General features: G+C 38.6%; 1 protein-coding gene across 8 annotated transcripts in view; it reads left to right on the top strand.

The window, feature by feature from the left end:
- FAM227B (family with sequence similarity 227 member B) overlaps nucleotides 1-18,894 on the top strand; it is a 281,662-nt gene that overhangs the window by 55,696 nt on the left and 207,072 nt on the right. The gene's annotated exons all lie outside the window — the stretch shown is intronic.

Below are 18,894 nucleotides of genomic sequence, written 5' to 3' on the forward strand. Positions count from 1 at the left end.
TATGCCCAAGGACTAAGCACCTGTTACAGTAAAGTACAATACATAAAATTATGAATCAAATGCTTGCCGTGCTTTTCTGTTATTGTACTAACTGATGGACAGGATTTATTCAAATAAGTAATGTCCCTGGGTAGTGTGAAATGGAGATGGTAAGAATCTCACTGGGTATTTTTAAGTTTAATATTTAGCATTTCAAAACACAAGCCATATTCAAATACTTTGTTGCATTAGCAATTTGTAAATCAGAAATCATAGTAAATACTTTGGAGTTTGTAAATGTTTTCATGAGAAAGCCATACCCAAAATAAAAAGGTAAGTGTCTTTCATGATGAAAATATGAACAAGCCTAAATTCACAAATTTGCCAAATATTTATATTTAATCTTGACCTATCTTACTCACAAACACATTTGTAAAGTTTGATAGAAAGAAACTACCACTAGTAGACTGGGAATAAGGATACTTGGCTTCATGTCCAGAATATACTACTGATTACCTGGGTGATCTCAGCAAGCCACTCAGCCTCTCAGGTTGACAGCTGGGTTGTATATCAAATGAAGAGGTTGATTAGATCTTGATTATTTTAAGACAGTGATTCTTAAATTGTTATCAAACAGTGATGTTCTGACAGGTTTTTTCTTATTTGCAGCAAAAAGTTAATGATTAGGCATGTTGCAATTAAATTGTCTCAAGATCACAAAAACAGCTGTTTCTGCTACCCATATTCTTTCAGTTAACCTATTCTTCTATGGCTTTTATTTTAACTATTTACTGAGAGTGCCTAATCCACCTACATGATTTTATGAAATCAAGCATGTTTTAGTACAGGGCCCTTAAGAAAAAGATAAGAGGCTTTTAAACATGGACAAAGAATAAAATGGTGGTAACATTGTGTATCCCCCATTCTTTAGTTTCTGTTTCTACTTTTATGATCCAAATGTTCTCACTTGTGATGGATGTGTCTTTTGATAAATCTTATACTTACAACCTCTCTCAAACCATGATTTGATTTTTTTCTGGGTTCTGATTTTCAGTAACTTTTTCTAAGAAGAAATTAGAAGTTGTTTAATTAAGTTGCAAAGCCTCATTTGAGAACAGACAAGATGTGCTTAATGATTAGACTCCTAGACTTGCACTAAGTCTTCCTTTAAAACTCCCTGTCCATGCATTTATATGCGAGAGCCACCTGCCTTCAGGATCTCATCTTTTATTGACCATAATTTCAATTATTTTTAACTAATTCAAATAAGTGAGGGTTTTCTTACTATTAACTCATCTTATTTATATTTCCTAAGGAAGATAAATGTATTAATATTTAAGAAAGAAAAAAATTATCTTTCAGTCCACTATTTAGCACAAATTAATCTGAACTTAAATATATTTTGTATGGCTTTTACTTTGCTTTCTTCCAACGTCACACAATGATATTCTCTCAGAAATTTTCCAAATAGTTTGACACTTAATCTCCTTCATCTCCTGAAGGCAGGATATTCATAGAAAATGTTTAGAAGTTCCCTTTATTCTCCTTATTCAACATTTTAATTTTAACCATTGGTATAATTTGTGTACCACAAATAGAATATGTGATCATTTCTGGTAGAAAAAAATGCTCATGGCTCATTTAATAAAATTAAATATGTCAATGTATTATAGAGTTTTTCCCTTTTCTCTTCACTTCCAAGAAAAATCATGGAGATCTTAAAAGAACACCATCACTTACCAGCAAATTTGAGCACTAATAGATTAAGTGACTGTATTAGTCTCCTACTACTGTTGTAAAAATTATATATTTAGTGGCTTAAAGCAATAGAAATTAATTTTCTTAGCTATGGAGGCCAGAAGCCCCAAATGAGTCTCACAGGGCTAAAATCAAGGTGTCAGCAGGACCAATGTCTTTAGGAGGGCCCAGAGGAGAATCTATTCCTTGCCTCTTCTGTCTTCTGGAGGTTGCCAGTATTCTTTAGCTTATGGTTGTATCACTCCAATCTCTGCTTCTGTTTTTGAATTGCTTTCTCATTTTCTATAGTCAAATTTCCCTCAGCTGCCCTTTTACAAGGACACTTATGATGACATTTAGAGCCCATGGAATAATCTCCTTATTTTAAGTGGGGATTAAGTTAAGATCTTTAATCTTAACCCCCACTGAAGATCTTTAACTATCACATTTGCAATATGCTTTTGCCTTATAAGGTAACATTTACAGGTTCCAGGGATTAGAACATGTATATATTTTGCACCAATATTCAGTCTATCACAATGACTTGTAAGAGACCTTCTAATTCTAAAATTTTACAAAGTGATGGGCTTAATGTGTGATTATAAATACTTATCTGAATGCAGAGTATGCAAATAGTTGTATCGATTTGTCTTTAATATAAAAATATTGTGTTTTTCTATGTTGAGTCACTCCCTGAGAGAAATTTAATAGTTTAGGGATTTGAAAGCTAACAGGATACTGGTAGTCCCTTATATTTGTTTATTTCTGATTTTTTTTTTTTTTTTTTGAGATGGAGTCTCACTCTGTCACCCAGGCTGGAGTTCAGTGGCGCAATCACAGCTTACTGCAACCTCCGCCTCCTGGGTTCAAGCGATTCTTCTGCCTCAGCCTCCCGAGTAGCTGGGACTATAGGTGCCCATCAGCACCCCCGGCTAATTTTTGTATTTTTGGTAGAGACCATATTGGCCACACTGCTCTCGAACTCCTGACCTTGTGATCTGCCCACCTCAGCCACCCAAAGTGCTGGGATTACAGGTGTGAACTACCGTGCCCGGCCTCTGATTATGGTTTTAATATTGAAATAATACTGATTGCACTATATAAACTCATGAAAACAACCTACAGTTACTTAAAAATATACTTTTTATTGCTATGGCTCATATGCATCATTTACAAAAATTACAACATTTACTTTAGGTTCAGGGAGTGCACATGCACGTTCATTACATGGGTATAGTGTATGAAAGATCCTGTCATCCAGGTAGTAAGTATAGTATAGTGAGTTTTTCCTCCTCACCCCCAACACCTCCCTCTTCTATCTAGTAGTCCCCAATGTCTATTGTTCTCATCTTTATATCTATATGTATTCAATGTTTAGCTCCCACTTATAAGTGAGAACGTGTGGTATTTGGTTTTCTGTGTTAATTAGCTTAGATTAATGGCCTCCAGCTGCAACCACGTTGCTGCAAAGGACATGATTTCGTTCCTTTTTATAGCTGTATAGTATTCCATGTTGTATATATACCACATTTTCTTCATCCAGTCCACCATTGATGGATAGTTAGGTCGATTCCATGTCTTTGCTATTGTGAACAGTGCTGTGATGAACATACAAGTGCATGTGTCTTTTTGATAGAACAACTTATTTTCCTTTGAGTAAACACTCGTTGTTATGGGATTCCTGGGTCTAATGGTAGTTCTGTTTTTTAAGTTATTTGAGAAATCTCTTAACTGTTTTCCACAGTGGCTGAACTAATAAACATTTCCACCAACAGTGCATAAGCATTCCTTTCTCTCTGCAGCCTTGCCAGCATCCATTGTTTTTGAATCTTTAATAATGCACACTCAGATTGATGTGAGATAGTACGTCATTGTGGTTTTGATGCATTTCTCTAATGGTTGGTGATGTTGAGCATTTTTTCATATGTTTGTTTGCTGCGTGTATGTCTTCTTTTGAGAATTGGCTGTTCTTTTCCTTTATCCACGTTTTAATGGGATTATTTCTTCTTTGTTGAAATGCTTAAATCTTAAGTTTATAGGTTTTGGATATTGGGCCTTTGTTGGATGAATAGTTTGTGAATATTTTCTCCTATTCTGTAGGTTGCCTGTTTATGCTGTTGATAGTTTCCTATGTTGTGCAGAAGCTTTTTAGTTTAATTAGATCCTGCTTGTCAATTTCTGTTTTTGTTGTAGTTGCTTTTGCAGACTTACTCGTAAATTCTCTGCCAAGGCCAATGTCCAGAAAGGTACTTCCTAGGTTTTCTTCTAGGATTTTTATAGTATTACATCTTATATTTGTCTTTAATCCATCTTGAGTCAATCTTTGTATATGGTGATAGGTAGAAGTCCAGTTTTGTTCTTCAGCATATGGCTAGCCAGTTACCCCAGCATCATTTATTGAATAGAGAGTCCTTTCCTGATTGCTTGTTTTGTCTACTTGTTGAAGATCAGATGTTTATAAGTGTGCAGCTTTATTTTTGGCTTCTCTGTCCTGTTCTGTTTGTCTGTGTGTCTGCTGTTGAACCAGTACCATGCTGTTTTGGTTACTGTAACCTTATAGTATAGTCAGAAGTCAGGTAATGTGATGTCTCTGAATTTGTTCTTTTTGCTTGGGATTACTTTGGCTATTTGGGCTCTTTTGTGTTTCCATATGAATTTTAGAATAGATTTTTCTACTTCTGTGAAAAATAGCATTGGTAGTTTGATAGGAACAGCATTAAATTTGTAGGTTGCTTTGGGCAGTATGGCCATTTTTAACAATGTTGATTCTTCCATTCCATGAGTATGGAATGTTTTTCCATTTGTTCATGTCATCTGTGATTTCTTTGAGCGGTGTTTTGTAGTTTTTGTTGTAGAGATCTTTCACCTCCCTGGTTAGCTGCATTCCTGGGTATTTTATTTTTGGCTTTTGTAAATATGATTGCATTCTTGATTTGGCTCTCAGCTTTAACATTATGGGTGTATAGAAATGCTACTGAGTTTTGTACATTGGTTTTGTATTCTGAAACTCTACTGGAGTTGTTTATCAGTCTTACAGACCTTTTGGCAGAGTCTTTAGACTGTTCTAGGTATAGAATTATATCATTAGTGAAGAGAGATAATTTGACTTCTTTTACTATTTGTATGCCTTTTATTTCTTTTTCTTGCCTGATTGCTCTGGCTAGGACTTCCTGTACTAGTTAAATAGGAATGGTGAGTGTGGGAATCCTTGCCTTTTTTGGTTCTTATGGGGAATGCTCCCAGCTTTTGCCCTTTTAGTTTGATATTGGCTGTGGGTTTGTCATAGACGGCTCTTATTATTTTTTGAGGATTTTTATCATGAAGGGCTGTTGAATTTATCTAATGCTCTTTCTGCATCTATTGAGATTATCATATTTTTTAAAAAAATTATATTTATGTGGTGAACCACATTTGTTGATTTGTGTACGTTGAACCAACCTTGCATCACAGGAATAAAGCTTATTTTATCGTGGTGAATTCACATTTCGATGTACTGCTGGATTTTGTTTGCTAGAATTTTGTTGAGAATTTTTGCCTCTGTGTTCATCAGGGATATTGGCCTATAGTTTTTTTTTTCCTTTTGTCTTTTCCAGATTTTGGTATCAGAGTGATGTTGGTTTGGTAGAATATGTGAGGAGAAGCCCCGCTAAGGTTCCTCAGTTTCTTTGAATAGTTTAACTAGGGTTGGTACCAGCTCTTCTTTGTTCAACTGGTAGATTTTACTATGAATCCATCTGGTACAGGGTTCTTTTTGGTACGTAGGTTATTATTATTATATTATTATTATTATTGTTATTACTGATTCAACTTCAGAATTTGATATTGGTCTGTTCAGGGATTCAATTTCTTCCTGCTTCAGTCATGGGAAGTTTTATATTTCTAGGAATTTATTATTTATTCTAGATTTTCTAATTTGTGTGTGTAGTGTTGTTCATAATAGTCTCTGAGAATCTATTGTATTTTTGTGGGATTGGTTGTAATATCTCCTTTGTCATTTCTGACCGTGTTTATTTGGATCTTCTCTTTTTTTCTCTTTATTAATCTAGCTAGTGGTCTATTGGTGTTGTTTATCCTCTCAAAGAATCAGCTTTTGGCTTGGATGATCCTTTTTATGGATTTCTGGGTCGCAACTTCATTAAGAACTGCTCTGATTTTACTTACTTCTTGTCTTCTACTAGCTTTGGGGTTATATTGTTTTTATTTTTCTAGTTCCTTTAGGTGTAATATTATATTGTTAATTTGAGATACTTGTAACTTCTCTATGTAGGTGTTTAGTGCTATAAACTTTGCTCTTAACATTGCTTTGGCTGCATACCAGAAATTTGGATATGTTGTGTCTTTATTTTCATTTATTCCAAATATTTTTTTTATTTGTATCTAACTTAGTTGTTTACCCAAAAATTATTTAGGAGCAAGTTGTGTAATTTTCATGTAATTTTGTGGTTTTGAGAGATCTTCTTGATATTGATTTGTGTTGTTATTTCACTGTGGTATTATTTAACTTTTTTTGAATTTATTGAGACCTGCTTTATGGCTGAGCATGTGGTTGATCTTAGAGTATGTTCTATGTGAAGATGAGAATAATGCACATTTCTAGTTGATGGGTGGAGTGCTCTGTAGATATTTATTAGGTCCAACTGATCAAGTGTTGAATTTAAGTTCAGGACTTCTGTGTCAGTTTTCTGCCTCGATGATCTGTCTAATGCTGTCAGTGGGGCGTTGAAATTTCCTACTAATATTGTGTGGCTAAGTCTTTTCATAGGTCCATAAGTACTTGTTTTATTAATCTGGGTGCTTCAATATTGGATGTGTATATATTTAGGAAAGTTAAGGCTTCTTGTTGAATTGAACCCTTTATCATTATGTAGGGCCTTCTTTGTCCTTTTTTACTGTTATCAGTTAAATGTCTGTTTTATCTTATAAGAATAGCTACTGTTGCTCTTTTCTTGTTTTCCCTTTGCATGGTAGATCTTTCTCCAACCCTGAGGCTGTAGGTGTCATTATATGTGAGATGAGTCTCTTGAGGAAAGTAGATAGATGAGTCTTGTCTTTCAAGTCAACTTGCCACTCTTCCTTTTAAGTGGGGCATTAAGACCGTATACATTCAAAGTAAGTATTGATATGTGAGATTTTGATTCTATTGTGAAGTTCTTATCTTATTGTTTTCTATCTTCTACTATGTAGTTGCTTTATTGGGTATGTGGGTTATATACTTAAGTTTAATTTTGTGTCAGTAGGTGTCATTTTTTTGTTTCTACATTTAGAACTCCCTTAATGATCTCTTATAAGGCTGGTATAGCGGTAATAAATTACCTTATTGATTGCTTGTCTGAAAAATATTCTGTTTCTCCCTTACTTACGAAGCTTAGTTTAGTGGGATATGAAAATTCTTGGTGGGAATTTATTTTCTTTGACAGTGCTGAAAATAGACCTCCAATCTATTCCGGTTTGAAAGGTTTCTGCTGATAAGTCTGCTGTAAGCCTGATGAGATTCCCTTCATACATAATCTGACTATTTTCTCTAGGTGGCTGTAAGATACTTTTATTAGCATTGACGTTAGACATTCTGGTGACTATATGCCTTCATGATATTCGTTTTGTATGGTATCTGGCAGGTGTTCTCTTGATTTTTTAAATCTGGATGTCTACCTCTCTAGCAAAATTAGGAAATTTTTCTTGAATTATTTTTTCAAATATGTTTTCCAGGTTGTGAACTTGTTCTCCTTCTCTTTCAGGAATACCAGTAATTCATAGATTTCATTGCTTTACATAATCCCATTTTTTTTATACTTTGTTCATTTTTCTTAATTATTTTTTATTTATTTTTGTCTGACTGGGTTAGTTCAAAGTACTGATCTTCAAGCTCTGAAATTTTTCTTCTGCTTAGTCTAGACTATTGATAAAACTTTCAGTGGTATTTTGAAATTTCTTCAGTGAGTTTTTTATTTCCAGTGCTCTAATTGATTTATTTTCATGATGTTTAGCACTTCCTTCATTTCCTGGATTCCTTTAGAAGTTTCTTTGTGTTGATTTTTAATCTTTTCTTGAATCTCATTGAGCTTCCTTGCAATCCATGCTTTAAATTCATACTTGTCATTTCTGAGTTTCTTTTTTGGTCAGGAGCCATTGCGGAGGAACTAGAGTGATCTTTTGGTGGTGTTGCAATATTCAGATATTTTTGGTGTCAGAATTTTTTTTTTTTTTGAGACAGTCTTGGAGTCTCGCTCTGTTGCCCAGGCTGGAGTGCAGTGGCACAATCTCAGCTCACTGCAGCCTCCACCTTTCAGGTTCAAGTGATTCTCCTGCCTCAGCCTCCTGAGTATCCGGGATTACAGGCACGTGCCACCACGCCCTGCTAATTTTTGTATTTTTAGTAGAGATGGGGTTTCACCGTGTTGGTCAGGCTAGTCTTGAACCCCTGACCTCGTGATCTGCCCGCCTCAGCCTCCCAAAGTACTGGGATTACAGGTGTGAGCCACCTCACCCAGCCTATAGTGTTAGAATTCTTATGCTAGTTCCTGCTCATCTGGAGAGGAGTGGGTGGGTCTTTTGGTATTGCCTCTATTGCCTTATGGTGTTTTAGCTTTGCTTCTATTGCCTTATGCACTTCTGTGGGCTGGTTTTATATTGAGCTGTGCAGTTTGACCTACAAGTTGGTCAGTGGTGCTTTCAGGTGAGAGCCAGTTGCAACATAAGCAGGTAGGTATGTACCTGATCTTTGTTTATTGAGGTGCTCTCTGTTGTTTCAAGTGAAGGACTCAACATTGGAGTACCTGGTGCTGTAAGTTTCCTGTTCTGTGGGGTTGGAGAGACACAGCTGCATCAAGCTGGAGCCCCTTGCTTTCCCACAAATACCCAAATGGCAAGCACAGGCACCTGCCCTGATGAGGGTTAATGGGAGGAGTTCCTTATGAAGTGCACTAAAGACTTTGCAGGGAGTTGAGATGTTTGCACCAGCTTCCTGTCCTATATAGGCAGGCACTTGATCTGTTTTCCTATTACACAGTTGTTCCAGGGCTCATGACTCCTAGTTTAGATTCATATTCTAGTCTATCTCCGGACTACAATGAGGTTGAGAGCCACAATAAATGCCTGTTTTATGACTGTCTGTGAGAGTGGTTTCAGGGCATAATTTAATCTCTGAACCTGTTACAGACAGTTTTATGGCTCACCTCTTTGTCAGTGTGACAGTACTGCTGCTGCTTGTAAATGGTAGGTGGGCAGGGGGGTCTCCACCTTTGGGCCCACATGAGTGAGTTTTGGTTCTGGTGGTGGTGGCTGGTTAGGTCAGCCTGACTTCAGGCCCTGGGGAAGTGGTCCAGTGCCTGTAGAGTTGGAACAGGGTAGGGGTAGGGTACGTAGGTAATTTCCAGGCTCCTAGATGGCTTGCAGAGCAATGGGTATGAGTCCTGAAAGGGCTGTGCCCGAATCAGGCTAACCCAGAGTTCAAGTGCTGGTTATGATGAAGAGTGGCGGGTTGGTCCCTGGGTCACTGGCCAAACTCTTAGGTGGTGGCAGGTAAAATGCTTACATGGTGGAAACCAGGGGCAGGCGGAACACTTAGGTGGGGGGAACCAAAAGGAATATCACAAACTTGTGGGAGTTGGGTTTTCAGAATGGCTGTGGACTGCAGATGAAATGTTCAAGTAGGGTAAGAGTGGCTATGCAGTGGGCCTTTCACTGAGGAGGGGAAGATCCCTCAGCTGGAGCAATGGAGACTGGCAGCTGTGGGGCACATGGCACACTTGCACTTCACTCTTACCCAAGCAGTGCTAGACTTCACTGTCAGAACAATGCAAAGGTGCCAAGCCTTGTTTGTTACCTTTTGGAGTTTTGTCCCAGAGAAATGCAGAGCTGTGACTGACAACAGGTGTTTAGGTAGATCCAGGGCTGCTGCACTGGGAGCCCAGGTTGGCAAGCCCTGCCTTGCAAGGAGCAGTGTGGGTAGGGTTCACACGGTCTTCAGTCTGGGTGCTTCCTGGAGAAATGCAGAGCTGTGACCACCCACAATATTCAGGCAAAGTTGGTGCTGCCGCATTAGGAGCCCAAGTCAGCAAGCCCTGCCAGGTGAGGAGCAGTGGGGATAGGAGGTCACATAGTCTGCAGCCTGGGTGCTTCCTGGAGAAACTCAGAGCCATGACCACCCAGGTTCAGGTAGGGATGGGGCCACTGTGCTGGAAACCCATGCTGACAAGCCTTGTGTAATGAGGAGCAGTGGGGCAGTCTGGCTGCTTCTTAGCACCATGGCTGCAGCCTCTGTTGGGGCTACAGCAGATGGCACTGGACTACTCAGGGATTCAAGGCCTGTAGGGCTCCATGTGGGCTTGAATGGTTCTTCTGCAAAGACTCTAGGTGGCTCTCTATCTCAATCTGGAGGCTCCTGGGGGTCAGGAATATCTCTCATGTCCGGTATTGCAAAGGTCTATCACAGAAGTGTAGATCCCCTCAGGACTCTCACTCACTCACCTTTCCCTGCATTAGGGAGCTTCCTCTACTCTACATCAGTTCTGGGTGGGCAGCTGCCTGTCTTCACTCCTCTTTGTTCCCTGTTGGTCCTGTTGCTTCCTTGGTGACTCTTCATTGGATCTCCTTGATAATCCACTTGAGGAACTAGTATTTACTCACCACTTTGTTTCATCTCCATGAGAGCAGTGTATACTAGTTGCTTCCCGTCTGTCATCTTAAACTCCTCTGTACATGACTTTCTAAAAGAGGATAGCAACAGCAAAGTTAAGTGAAATGAACAATTATGAAGCCTTAAGTGTTCATTTGATTCTCTATCTGAATTAAGTTTTTTTCCAAAACATTGTCAGATTGACTGGATTTTCAACTCTTACTTGTTTATGTCCCTCAATTAAAGGTACAAAGAAGTAATAAAATGGCCAAAACCAAGTTATAAGAAGAAAAAAAGACAGTATATTTCATGAAATAAATAATAATTTCTAAGGTGGCTGACTAGATGCAGCCAGGAGGAATATCTGCTACCAAGGGACTGGGACACTGGGAAGACTGATGCACTCTAAGCATATCATCAGAGGGAAGGCACTGAGAGTGGATGGAGGGAGAATACACATGCTGGGATAGAGGGGGAGGAATATGGGAACTCTGCATGGGGCTACCATGCACAAGGACTTCTTCCTGGCCCCAGTGACTCCTGAGGAAGAGGTGAGATGAGCAGGCAAGGGGCAACTCACTCTCACCAGGGACCTCTGGAATCCTGGCATCAAAGGACCCATGACCCCTATGAACACTTGAGCTAGCAGGGAGAGCTGGTTGGAGATATGTTGGGGCAGGACTGTAGCCTGTGCAGAGGCCAGAGGGATTAGTGCGGGAATGTCTGTGATGGAGCACAACCAGGAATGCCCATACCTGAAGGCTTGCCATGCTACCCTAGGAGACTTTCATTTTAGGGGAACTGTCAGACCTGAACAGAGCAGGGTATCCTTGCCTGGGAGATGGGCCAGTCTGACCTGAGTGCCTCGCTGTCTGTCAGCCTCTCCTTGCGTCCAGCCTGTCCATGGTTGCTTGCAGTATGGCATTGGATGCCCAAATGGGTTGCCTCCCGGGAGCCTACATTAAAGCTCTTGCAGTGGCAAACAGTGCCTGGCCATCAAGAGTTCCAGCAGAATGGCCCCTGTCTGATGAAGTGCTTTTGCTGGCAGCACACATCAGAGTGTTGTGGCCTGTGGCCCAAGAACACTTTAGCCCACCAGCACAGCAGATTTCTAACCTCAAGAGGCCTGGGAACAAAGCTGGGGCAGGATACTAGCTCTCCAGAGTTACAGCACCCTGCCCAGGGGTGCTGAGCTGAGCTGTATAGCCTTCTAATTTCTTTCAGAAACAAAGTCAGTAAACTGAACCCACCTTATACCACAATTAAACCCCTGACAAAATCAAGTAAGATAAAAGAAAAAAAATCCAAAGAAAGCAACTTTAAAGATTGAAGAAACATCAGCTCACAAAGATGAGAAGGAACAAGTAGAACTCTGGGAACTCAAAAAGATAGACTGCTTACCTCCCAACAACTTTACTAGTTCCCCAACAATGGTTCTTAATCAGGATGAAATGGTTCCTGGGTCACTTGTCAAGACTCGATGAGCTGGTCAAATCTGCATCAATAATAACCTAATTCTAGATACAGAATTTAGAATACAGATTAAAAAGAATTCATTGAAACTCAATCCAAGAATTCTAAGGAATACAATAAAATGATACAGGCGGTAAAAGACAAAATGGCCATTTTTAAAAAGAAGCAGCACTGACACAGCTGAAAAACTCACTTCAAGAATTTCAGAATACAGTTGCAAGTATTAACGCAGAATAGACCAAGCTGAGGAAAGACTCTTCACAGCTCAAAGACTGATTCTCCGAAATCAACCAGTCAGACAAATACAAAGAAAAAACAATGAACAAGAATGAACAAAACCTTCGAGAAATATGGGATTATGTAAAGAGACCAAATCTATGACTCTTTGACGTCCCTGAAAGAGGGAGAGAAAGCAAGCAGCATGGAAAACATTTCAGAATATTGTTTATGAAAAATTACCTAACCTCACTAGAGAGGCCAACATTCAAATTCAAGAACTGTGAAGAACTGCAAAATACTATACAAGAAGACCATCTCCAAGTCACATAGTCATCAGATTCTCCAAGGTTGACATGAAAGAAAAACATTAATGACAGCTAGAGAGAAGAGGCAGTCACCTACAAAGGAAACCTCACCAATTTACCAGCAGACCTTCCAGCAAAAGCCCTACGACCCAGAAGAGATTGGCAGCCTGTATTCAACATTCTTAAAAGAATTTCCAAACAAGAATTAATATCCAGCCAAACTAAACTTCATAATTGAAAGAGAAATAGTTCTTTTCAGATAAGCAAATGTTAAGGGAATTCACTACCAACAAATCTGCTTTATAAGAGGTCTTGAAGAGAGTGCTAAATATGGAAAGGAAAGGTTTTTACTGGCCACTAAACCAACGACATTATAAAACAATCACATAAAGAAGTCTGCATAATAACCAGCTAAAAACACAATGACTGGATTAAATCTGCATATATCAATAATAACCTTGAATGTAAATGGGCTAAATGCCTCAATTGAAAGGGACAGAGTGGCAAGTTGGATAAAGAAGACCCAACTGCATGCTGTCTTCAAGAGACCAATCTCACATACAGTGATACCCAGAGGCTCAAAGTAAAGGGATGGAGAAAAATCCACCTAGCAAACAGAAAAGAAGCAGAAGTTGCTATTCTAGTTTAAGATAAAACAGGCAGAGGCAGAGCACAATGGCAGAATAGAAACCTCACTGATTGTCCCTCGACAAGGACACCAAGTTAACAACTATCTACACAGAAAAAAACACCTTCATAAAAAACAAAAATCAGGCAAGTACTTACAGTGCCTAGTTTTACCTTCATGTCACTGAAAGAGGCACTGAAGAGATAGGAAAAGCAGTCTGGAATCACCAACACCACCCCTACGCAACCCCTAGCAGTGGCAGTGTAGTGCAGAGAGCATTTCTGGGTGCTGGGGAAAGAACACAACATTGTGAGGCAGTTAACTCAGTGCTGTCCTGTTAGAGCAGAAAGAAAACCGCGCCAAACTCAGCTGATACTGGCCCACGGAGGGAGCATTTAAACCAGCCCTAGACAGAGGGGAATTGTGGATCCCAGTGGTCAGAACTTGAGAACCTGCAAACGTTGCCACAGAGGGCTACACATTCTGTGTCTCCAAGTAAATCTGAAAGTCTAGGCCATAAGGACTGCGACTCTTAAGCAAGACCTATTACTGAACGAGGTCCAGAGACAATGGACTAGCGTGTGCACACAACATAGTGACACATCAGTAGGGGCAGCCAAGGGAGTACTGGCATCACCTCTCTCATAATCCCAGGCTGCACAGCTCACAGCTCCAAAAAAGACCGCTTCCTTCTGCTAGAGGAAAGGAGAGGGAAGAGTGGGGAGGACTTTGACTTGCGTCTTGGATACCAGCTCAGCCGCAGCCGGATAGGGCATCAGACAGAGATGTGAGGCCCTTATTCCAGGCCCTAGTTTCCAGATGACATTTCTAGACAATCCTGGGCAAAAATGGAACACACTGTCTTGAAGGAAAGGGCCCAATCCTGGCAGCATTATCATCTGCTAACTGAAGAGCCCTTGAGCCCTGAATAACTAGCAGCAATACCCAAGTACTACATTGAGGGCCCTGGGTGATACTCTGAGACTTGCTGGCTTTAGGTACCAGCATGGCCACAGGTGGGGAGAGCACCAGGTGGGCTCTTGGGGTCCCCAGTTCCAGGACTTGACTCTTGGGCAGCATTTCTGGACCTGCCCTGGGCCAGAGAGAAGCCGACTTCCTTGAAGGTTGTGTCCCAGGCCAGGCAGCATTCAACAAGAGCTGATTTAAGAGCCTGTGGCCCTTAAGGGAACATTGGCTGATAGTCTGGCAATATTCCTCATAGCATGGTGTGGCAGTGGCTACAGGGTGAGATGACTCTGCCTTTGGAAAGGGGAGGGAAGAGTAGGAAGGACTGCATCTTGTGGTTTGAGTGCCAGCTCTAAGGTTTTTTTCTTTAGTCTCTGGCTGCCAGGCAGCACACCTGGACCTACCAGGGGCCTGGGGAACCTCGCCACCCTGAAGGGAAGGACACAGGCCTGGCTGGCTTTGCCACTTGCTGATTGTAGAGCCCCAGGGCCTTGAGCAAACATACACAGTAGTTAGGGAGTGATTGCTGCAGGCCTTCAGTGAGACCCAGCGTTGTTCTGGCTTCAGGTCTTACCCAAAGCAGTCATAATGGTGATAGCCACAGGAGTGCTTGTGTCAGTCTACCTACATTTTTAGGTGTCAGAACAGAAAGAGAGATTCTGTATGTTTGGGATAAAGTAAGGGAGGAGAACAAAAGTCTCTGCCTGGTAATTCAGAGAATTACCTCCACAAGTCTGCAAGAACCACAGTGTTACTGGGCTTGGGGTGTCCCTTAAAGTAGATACAGCTTATATCACAACACCCAAGCTCTTCCAAGTATCTGGAAAGCCTTCCCAAGTAGCACAGCTACAAATAAGCACAGACGGTGAATATTACAATAAATACCTAACTCTTTAATGCCCAGACACCAAAGAACATCAACTGGCATCAACACATCCCGGAAAAGACTTCAGCAATTAACTAAATAAGGCACCAGGGACCAGTTTTGGAGAAACAGAGATATGTGACCTTTGAGACGAAATTTAAAAATAGCTGTGTTGAGGAAACTCAGATAAATTCAGGATAACACAGAGAAGGAATCTGAATTATATCAGATAAATTTAACAAAGAGATAGAAATAAAAAGAAGCAGAAATTCTGGAGCTGAAAATGCAATTGGCACACTGCAGAATGCATCAGAGTCCTTAAATAGCAGAATGGATCAAGCAGCAGAAAGAATTAGTGAGCCTGAAGATAGGCTATTTGAAAACACACAAGGAAATCAAAAGAAAAAAGAATAAAAGACAATGAAACATGCCTACAGGATCTAGAAAGTAGCCTCAAAAGGGCAAATCTGAGTTACTGGCCTTAAAAAGGAGGTAGAGAAAGAGATGGGGTAGATAGGTTATTGAAAGGGATAATAGACAATTTCCTTAAACAAGGAAAAATATCAATATCCAAGTACAAGAAGGTTATAGAACACTGAGCAGGTTTAACCCAAAGATTACTTAAGATGTTTAATAATCAGACTCCCAAAGGTCAAGGATAAAGAAAAGATCCTGAAAGCAGCAAGATAAAAGAAAGAAACAACATACAATAATTCTCCGATATATCTGGCAGCAGGCTTTTCAGTGGAAACCTTATAGGCCAGAAGAGAATGGAATGATATATTTAAAGTGCTGAAGGAACAAAAACATTTATGCTAAAGTAGTATATCTGGCAAAAATATCCTTCAAACATGAAGGGGAGATAAAGATATTCCCACACAAAAGCTGAGGGATTCCAGCAATACCAGACCTGTCCTACAAGAAATGCTAAAGGGAGGACTTCAATCAGAAAGAAAAAACATTAATGAGCAATAAGTGATCACTTACATTTACAAAACTCACTGGTAATAGTAAGTACACAGAAAAAACACAGAATATTAAAATACTGCAACTGTTGTGTGTAAACTACTCTTATCCTAAGTAGAAAGACTAAATAAAGGAGGAACCACTCAAAAATTATAATTTCAACAACTTTTTAAGACATAATACAGTAAGATATAAATAGAAACAACAAAAAGTTAAAAAGTTGGGGGACAAATTTAAAACATTGAGTTTTTATTAGTTTGTTTATGGAAATAGTATTATGTTGTTACCAGGTTAAAATATGGGTTTTAAAATAGTATTTGCAAGCCTCATGGTAACCTCAAACCAAAAAACATACAGTAGATACACAAAAAATATGAAGCAAGAAACTAAAGCATGTCACCAGAGAAAATCACGTTCACTACAGGAAGACAGGAGCAAAGAAAGAAGGAAGAGAAGACCACAGAGCAAGAAAATAAGTAACAAAATCACAGAAGTAAGCCCTTACTTACCAATAATAATATTGAGTGTAAGTGGACTAAACTCTAATTAAAAGACTGGCTGATTGGATGAAAAAACAAGACTCATTGTTCTGTTGCTGACAAAAAACACGCTTCACCTATAAAGATACACATAGACTGAAAATAAAGGTATGAAGAAAGGTATTCTATGCCAATGGAAACCAAAAAAAGAGGAATTGCTATACTTACATCAGACAAAATAGACTTAAATACAGAAACTATAAGAAGAAACAAAGAAGGTTATTACATAATAATAAAGGGGTCAATTCAGCAAGAGGATATAACAATTTAAAAATATATATGAAATCAATAACGAGAAGACATTTTGAAAGTAAACATGTGGAAATTAAACAATATGCTCCTAATGACCAGTGGGTCAATGAAGAAATTAAGAAAGAATTTGAAAAATCTCTTTAAACAAATGACTGTGGAAACACAACATGCCAAAATCTATGGAATAGAGTGAAAGCAGTACTAAGAGGCATATTTATAGCTGTAAGTGCCTACATCAATAAAGAACAACTTCAAAGAAACAGTCTAATAATGTGTCTTAAAGAATTAGAAAAGCAAGAGCAAACCAAACCCAAAATTAGGAGAAGAAAATAAATAATAAAGATCAGAGCAGAAGTAAATGAAATTGAAATGAAAACAAATGATAAGAAAGATTAATAAAACAAGTTTTTTGAAAAGTTAGAAAAATCTAACTTGTTAGATTTTCTAAATCGTTAGCCAGACAAAGTAGAAAAGACAAGATACAAATCATAAATGAAAAAGGAGACATTGCAACTGATACTGCAGAAAGTCAAAGGGTTATTAGTTGCTACCATGAGCAACTGTATGCCAATAAATTAGAAAATCTAGAGGAAATTGACAGACTTCTAAACACTACCACCTCTCAAGATTGAACCAGGAACAAATTCAAATCCTGAACAAACCAAGTAATGAGATCAAAGCCATAATAAAAAGTACCCCAGTAAGAAAAAGCCCAGGACTTGCTGGCTTCACTGCTGAATTTTACCAAACATTCAAAGAAGAACTAATACCAATTCTACTCAAACTATTTCAAAAAAAGAGAGGAGAAGGGAATACTCCCAAACTCATTCTACAAGGCAGTATTATTTGGATACCAAAACTAGACAAAGGCACATCAAGAAAAGAAAACTACAGACCAGTATACACTGATGGATATTGATGCAAAAATCCTCAACAAGATACCACAAACCAAATTCAACAGTACATTAGAAAGATCATTCATCAATACCAAGTGGCATTTATTCCTGCAGTGGAAGGATGGTTCAACATATGCAAATCAATCAGTGTGATACATCATATTAACAGAATGAAGGATAAAAACCATATGATCATTTCAATTGATGCTGAAAAAAAGCATTTGATAAAATTCCATATCCCTTCATGATAAAAATTATCAAAAAATTGGTGATATAAGTAATATACCTCAGCATAGTAAAAACCATATATGACAGACTCAGAGCTAGTATCATGCTGAATAGGGAAAAACTGAAAGTTTTTCCTCTAAGATCTGGAACATGACAAGGATACACACTGTCACCAGTTGTTCAACATAGTACTGGAATTCCATCTGCTGATGAAAAGAATGTATATTCTGAAGTTGTTGGTAGACTATTCTGTAAATATCTATTAAGTCCATTTGTTCTAGGGCATAATTTATGTCCATTATTTCTTTGTTGACTTTCCATCTTGATGACCTGTTTGGTGTCGTCAGTGGAGTATTGAAGTCCTCCACTTTTATTGTGTTGCTGTATATCTAATTTCTTGTGCCTAGTAATAATTGTTTTACAAATCTGTGAGTTCCTATGTTAGATGCATATAAATTTAAGATTGTGACATTTTCCTGTTGGACTGATTGCTTTATCATTATATAAATGTCTCTTTTTGTCTTTTTTAACTGCTGTTGCTTTAAAGTCTATTTTGTCTGATATAAGAATAGCTAGCTACTCCTGCTCCCTTCTGGTGAGATCATATGATAGGCCACAAAACAAGTCTCAATAAATTTAAGAAAATCAAAATTATATGAAGTACTCTTTCAGACCACAGTAGAATAAAATTAGAAATTACTCCAAAAGGAACCCTCAAAATGATACCAATACATGGAAGTTAAATAATCTGCTCCTGAATGATCTTTGGGTGAACAATGAAATTAAGATGAAAATTTTAAAATTCTTTGAACTGAACAATAATACTGACATGACCTATCTAAACCTCTGGGACACAGCAAAAGCCATGTTAAGAGGAAAGTTCATAGCATTAAATGTCTATACCAAAAAGCCTAAAAAAGCACAAATAGACAATCTAAGGTCACATCTCAAGGAACTAGAGAAACAAGAACAAACCAATCCCAAACCCAGCTGAAGAAAATCAACAACAAAGATCAGAGCAGAACTAAATGAAATTGAAACAAAAAAGTATAAAAGACAAACAAAACAAAAAGTTGATTCTTTGAAAAGATTAACAAATTTGACAGACCATTAGCAAGATTAAGCAAGAAAATAGAAGATCCAAGTAAGCTCAATTAGAAACAAAATGGGAGACATTACCACCGATACCACAGAAATACAAAAGATCGTTTAAGGCTACTATGAACA

This window comes from Nomascus leucogenys, chromosome 6 (assembly GCF_006542625.1).
Source record: "Nomascus leucogenys isolate Asia chromosome 6, Asia_NLE_v1, whole genome shotgun sequence".
NCBI classification, from domain to species: Eukaryota; Metazoa; Chordata; class Mammalia; order Primates; family Hylobatidae; genus Nomascus; species Nomascus leucogenys.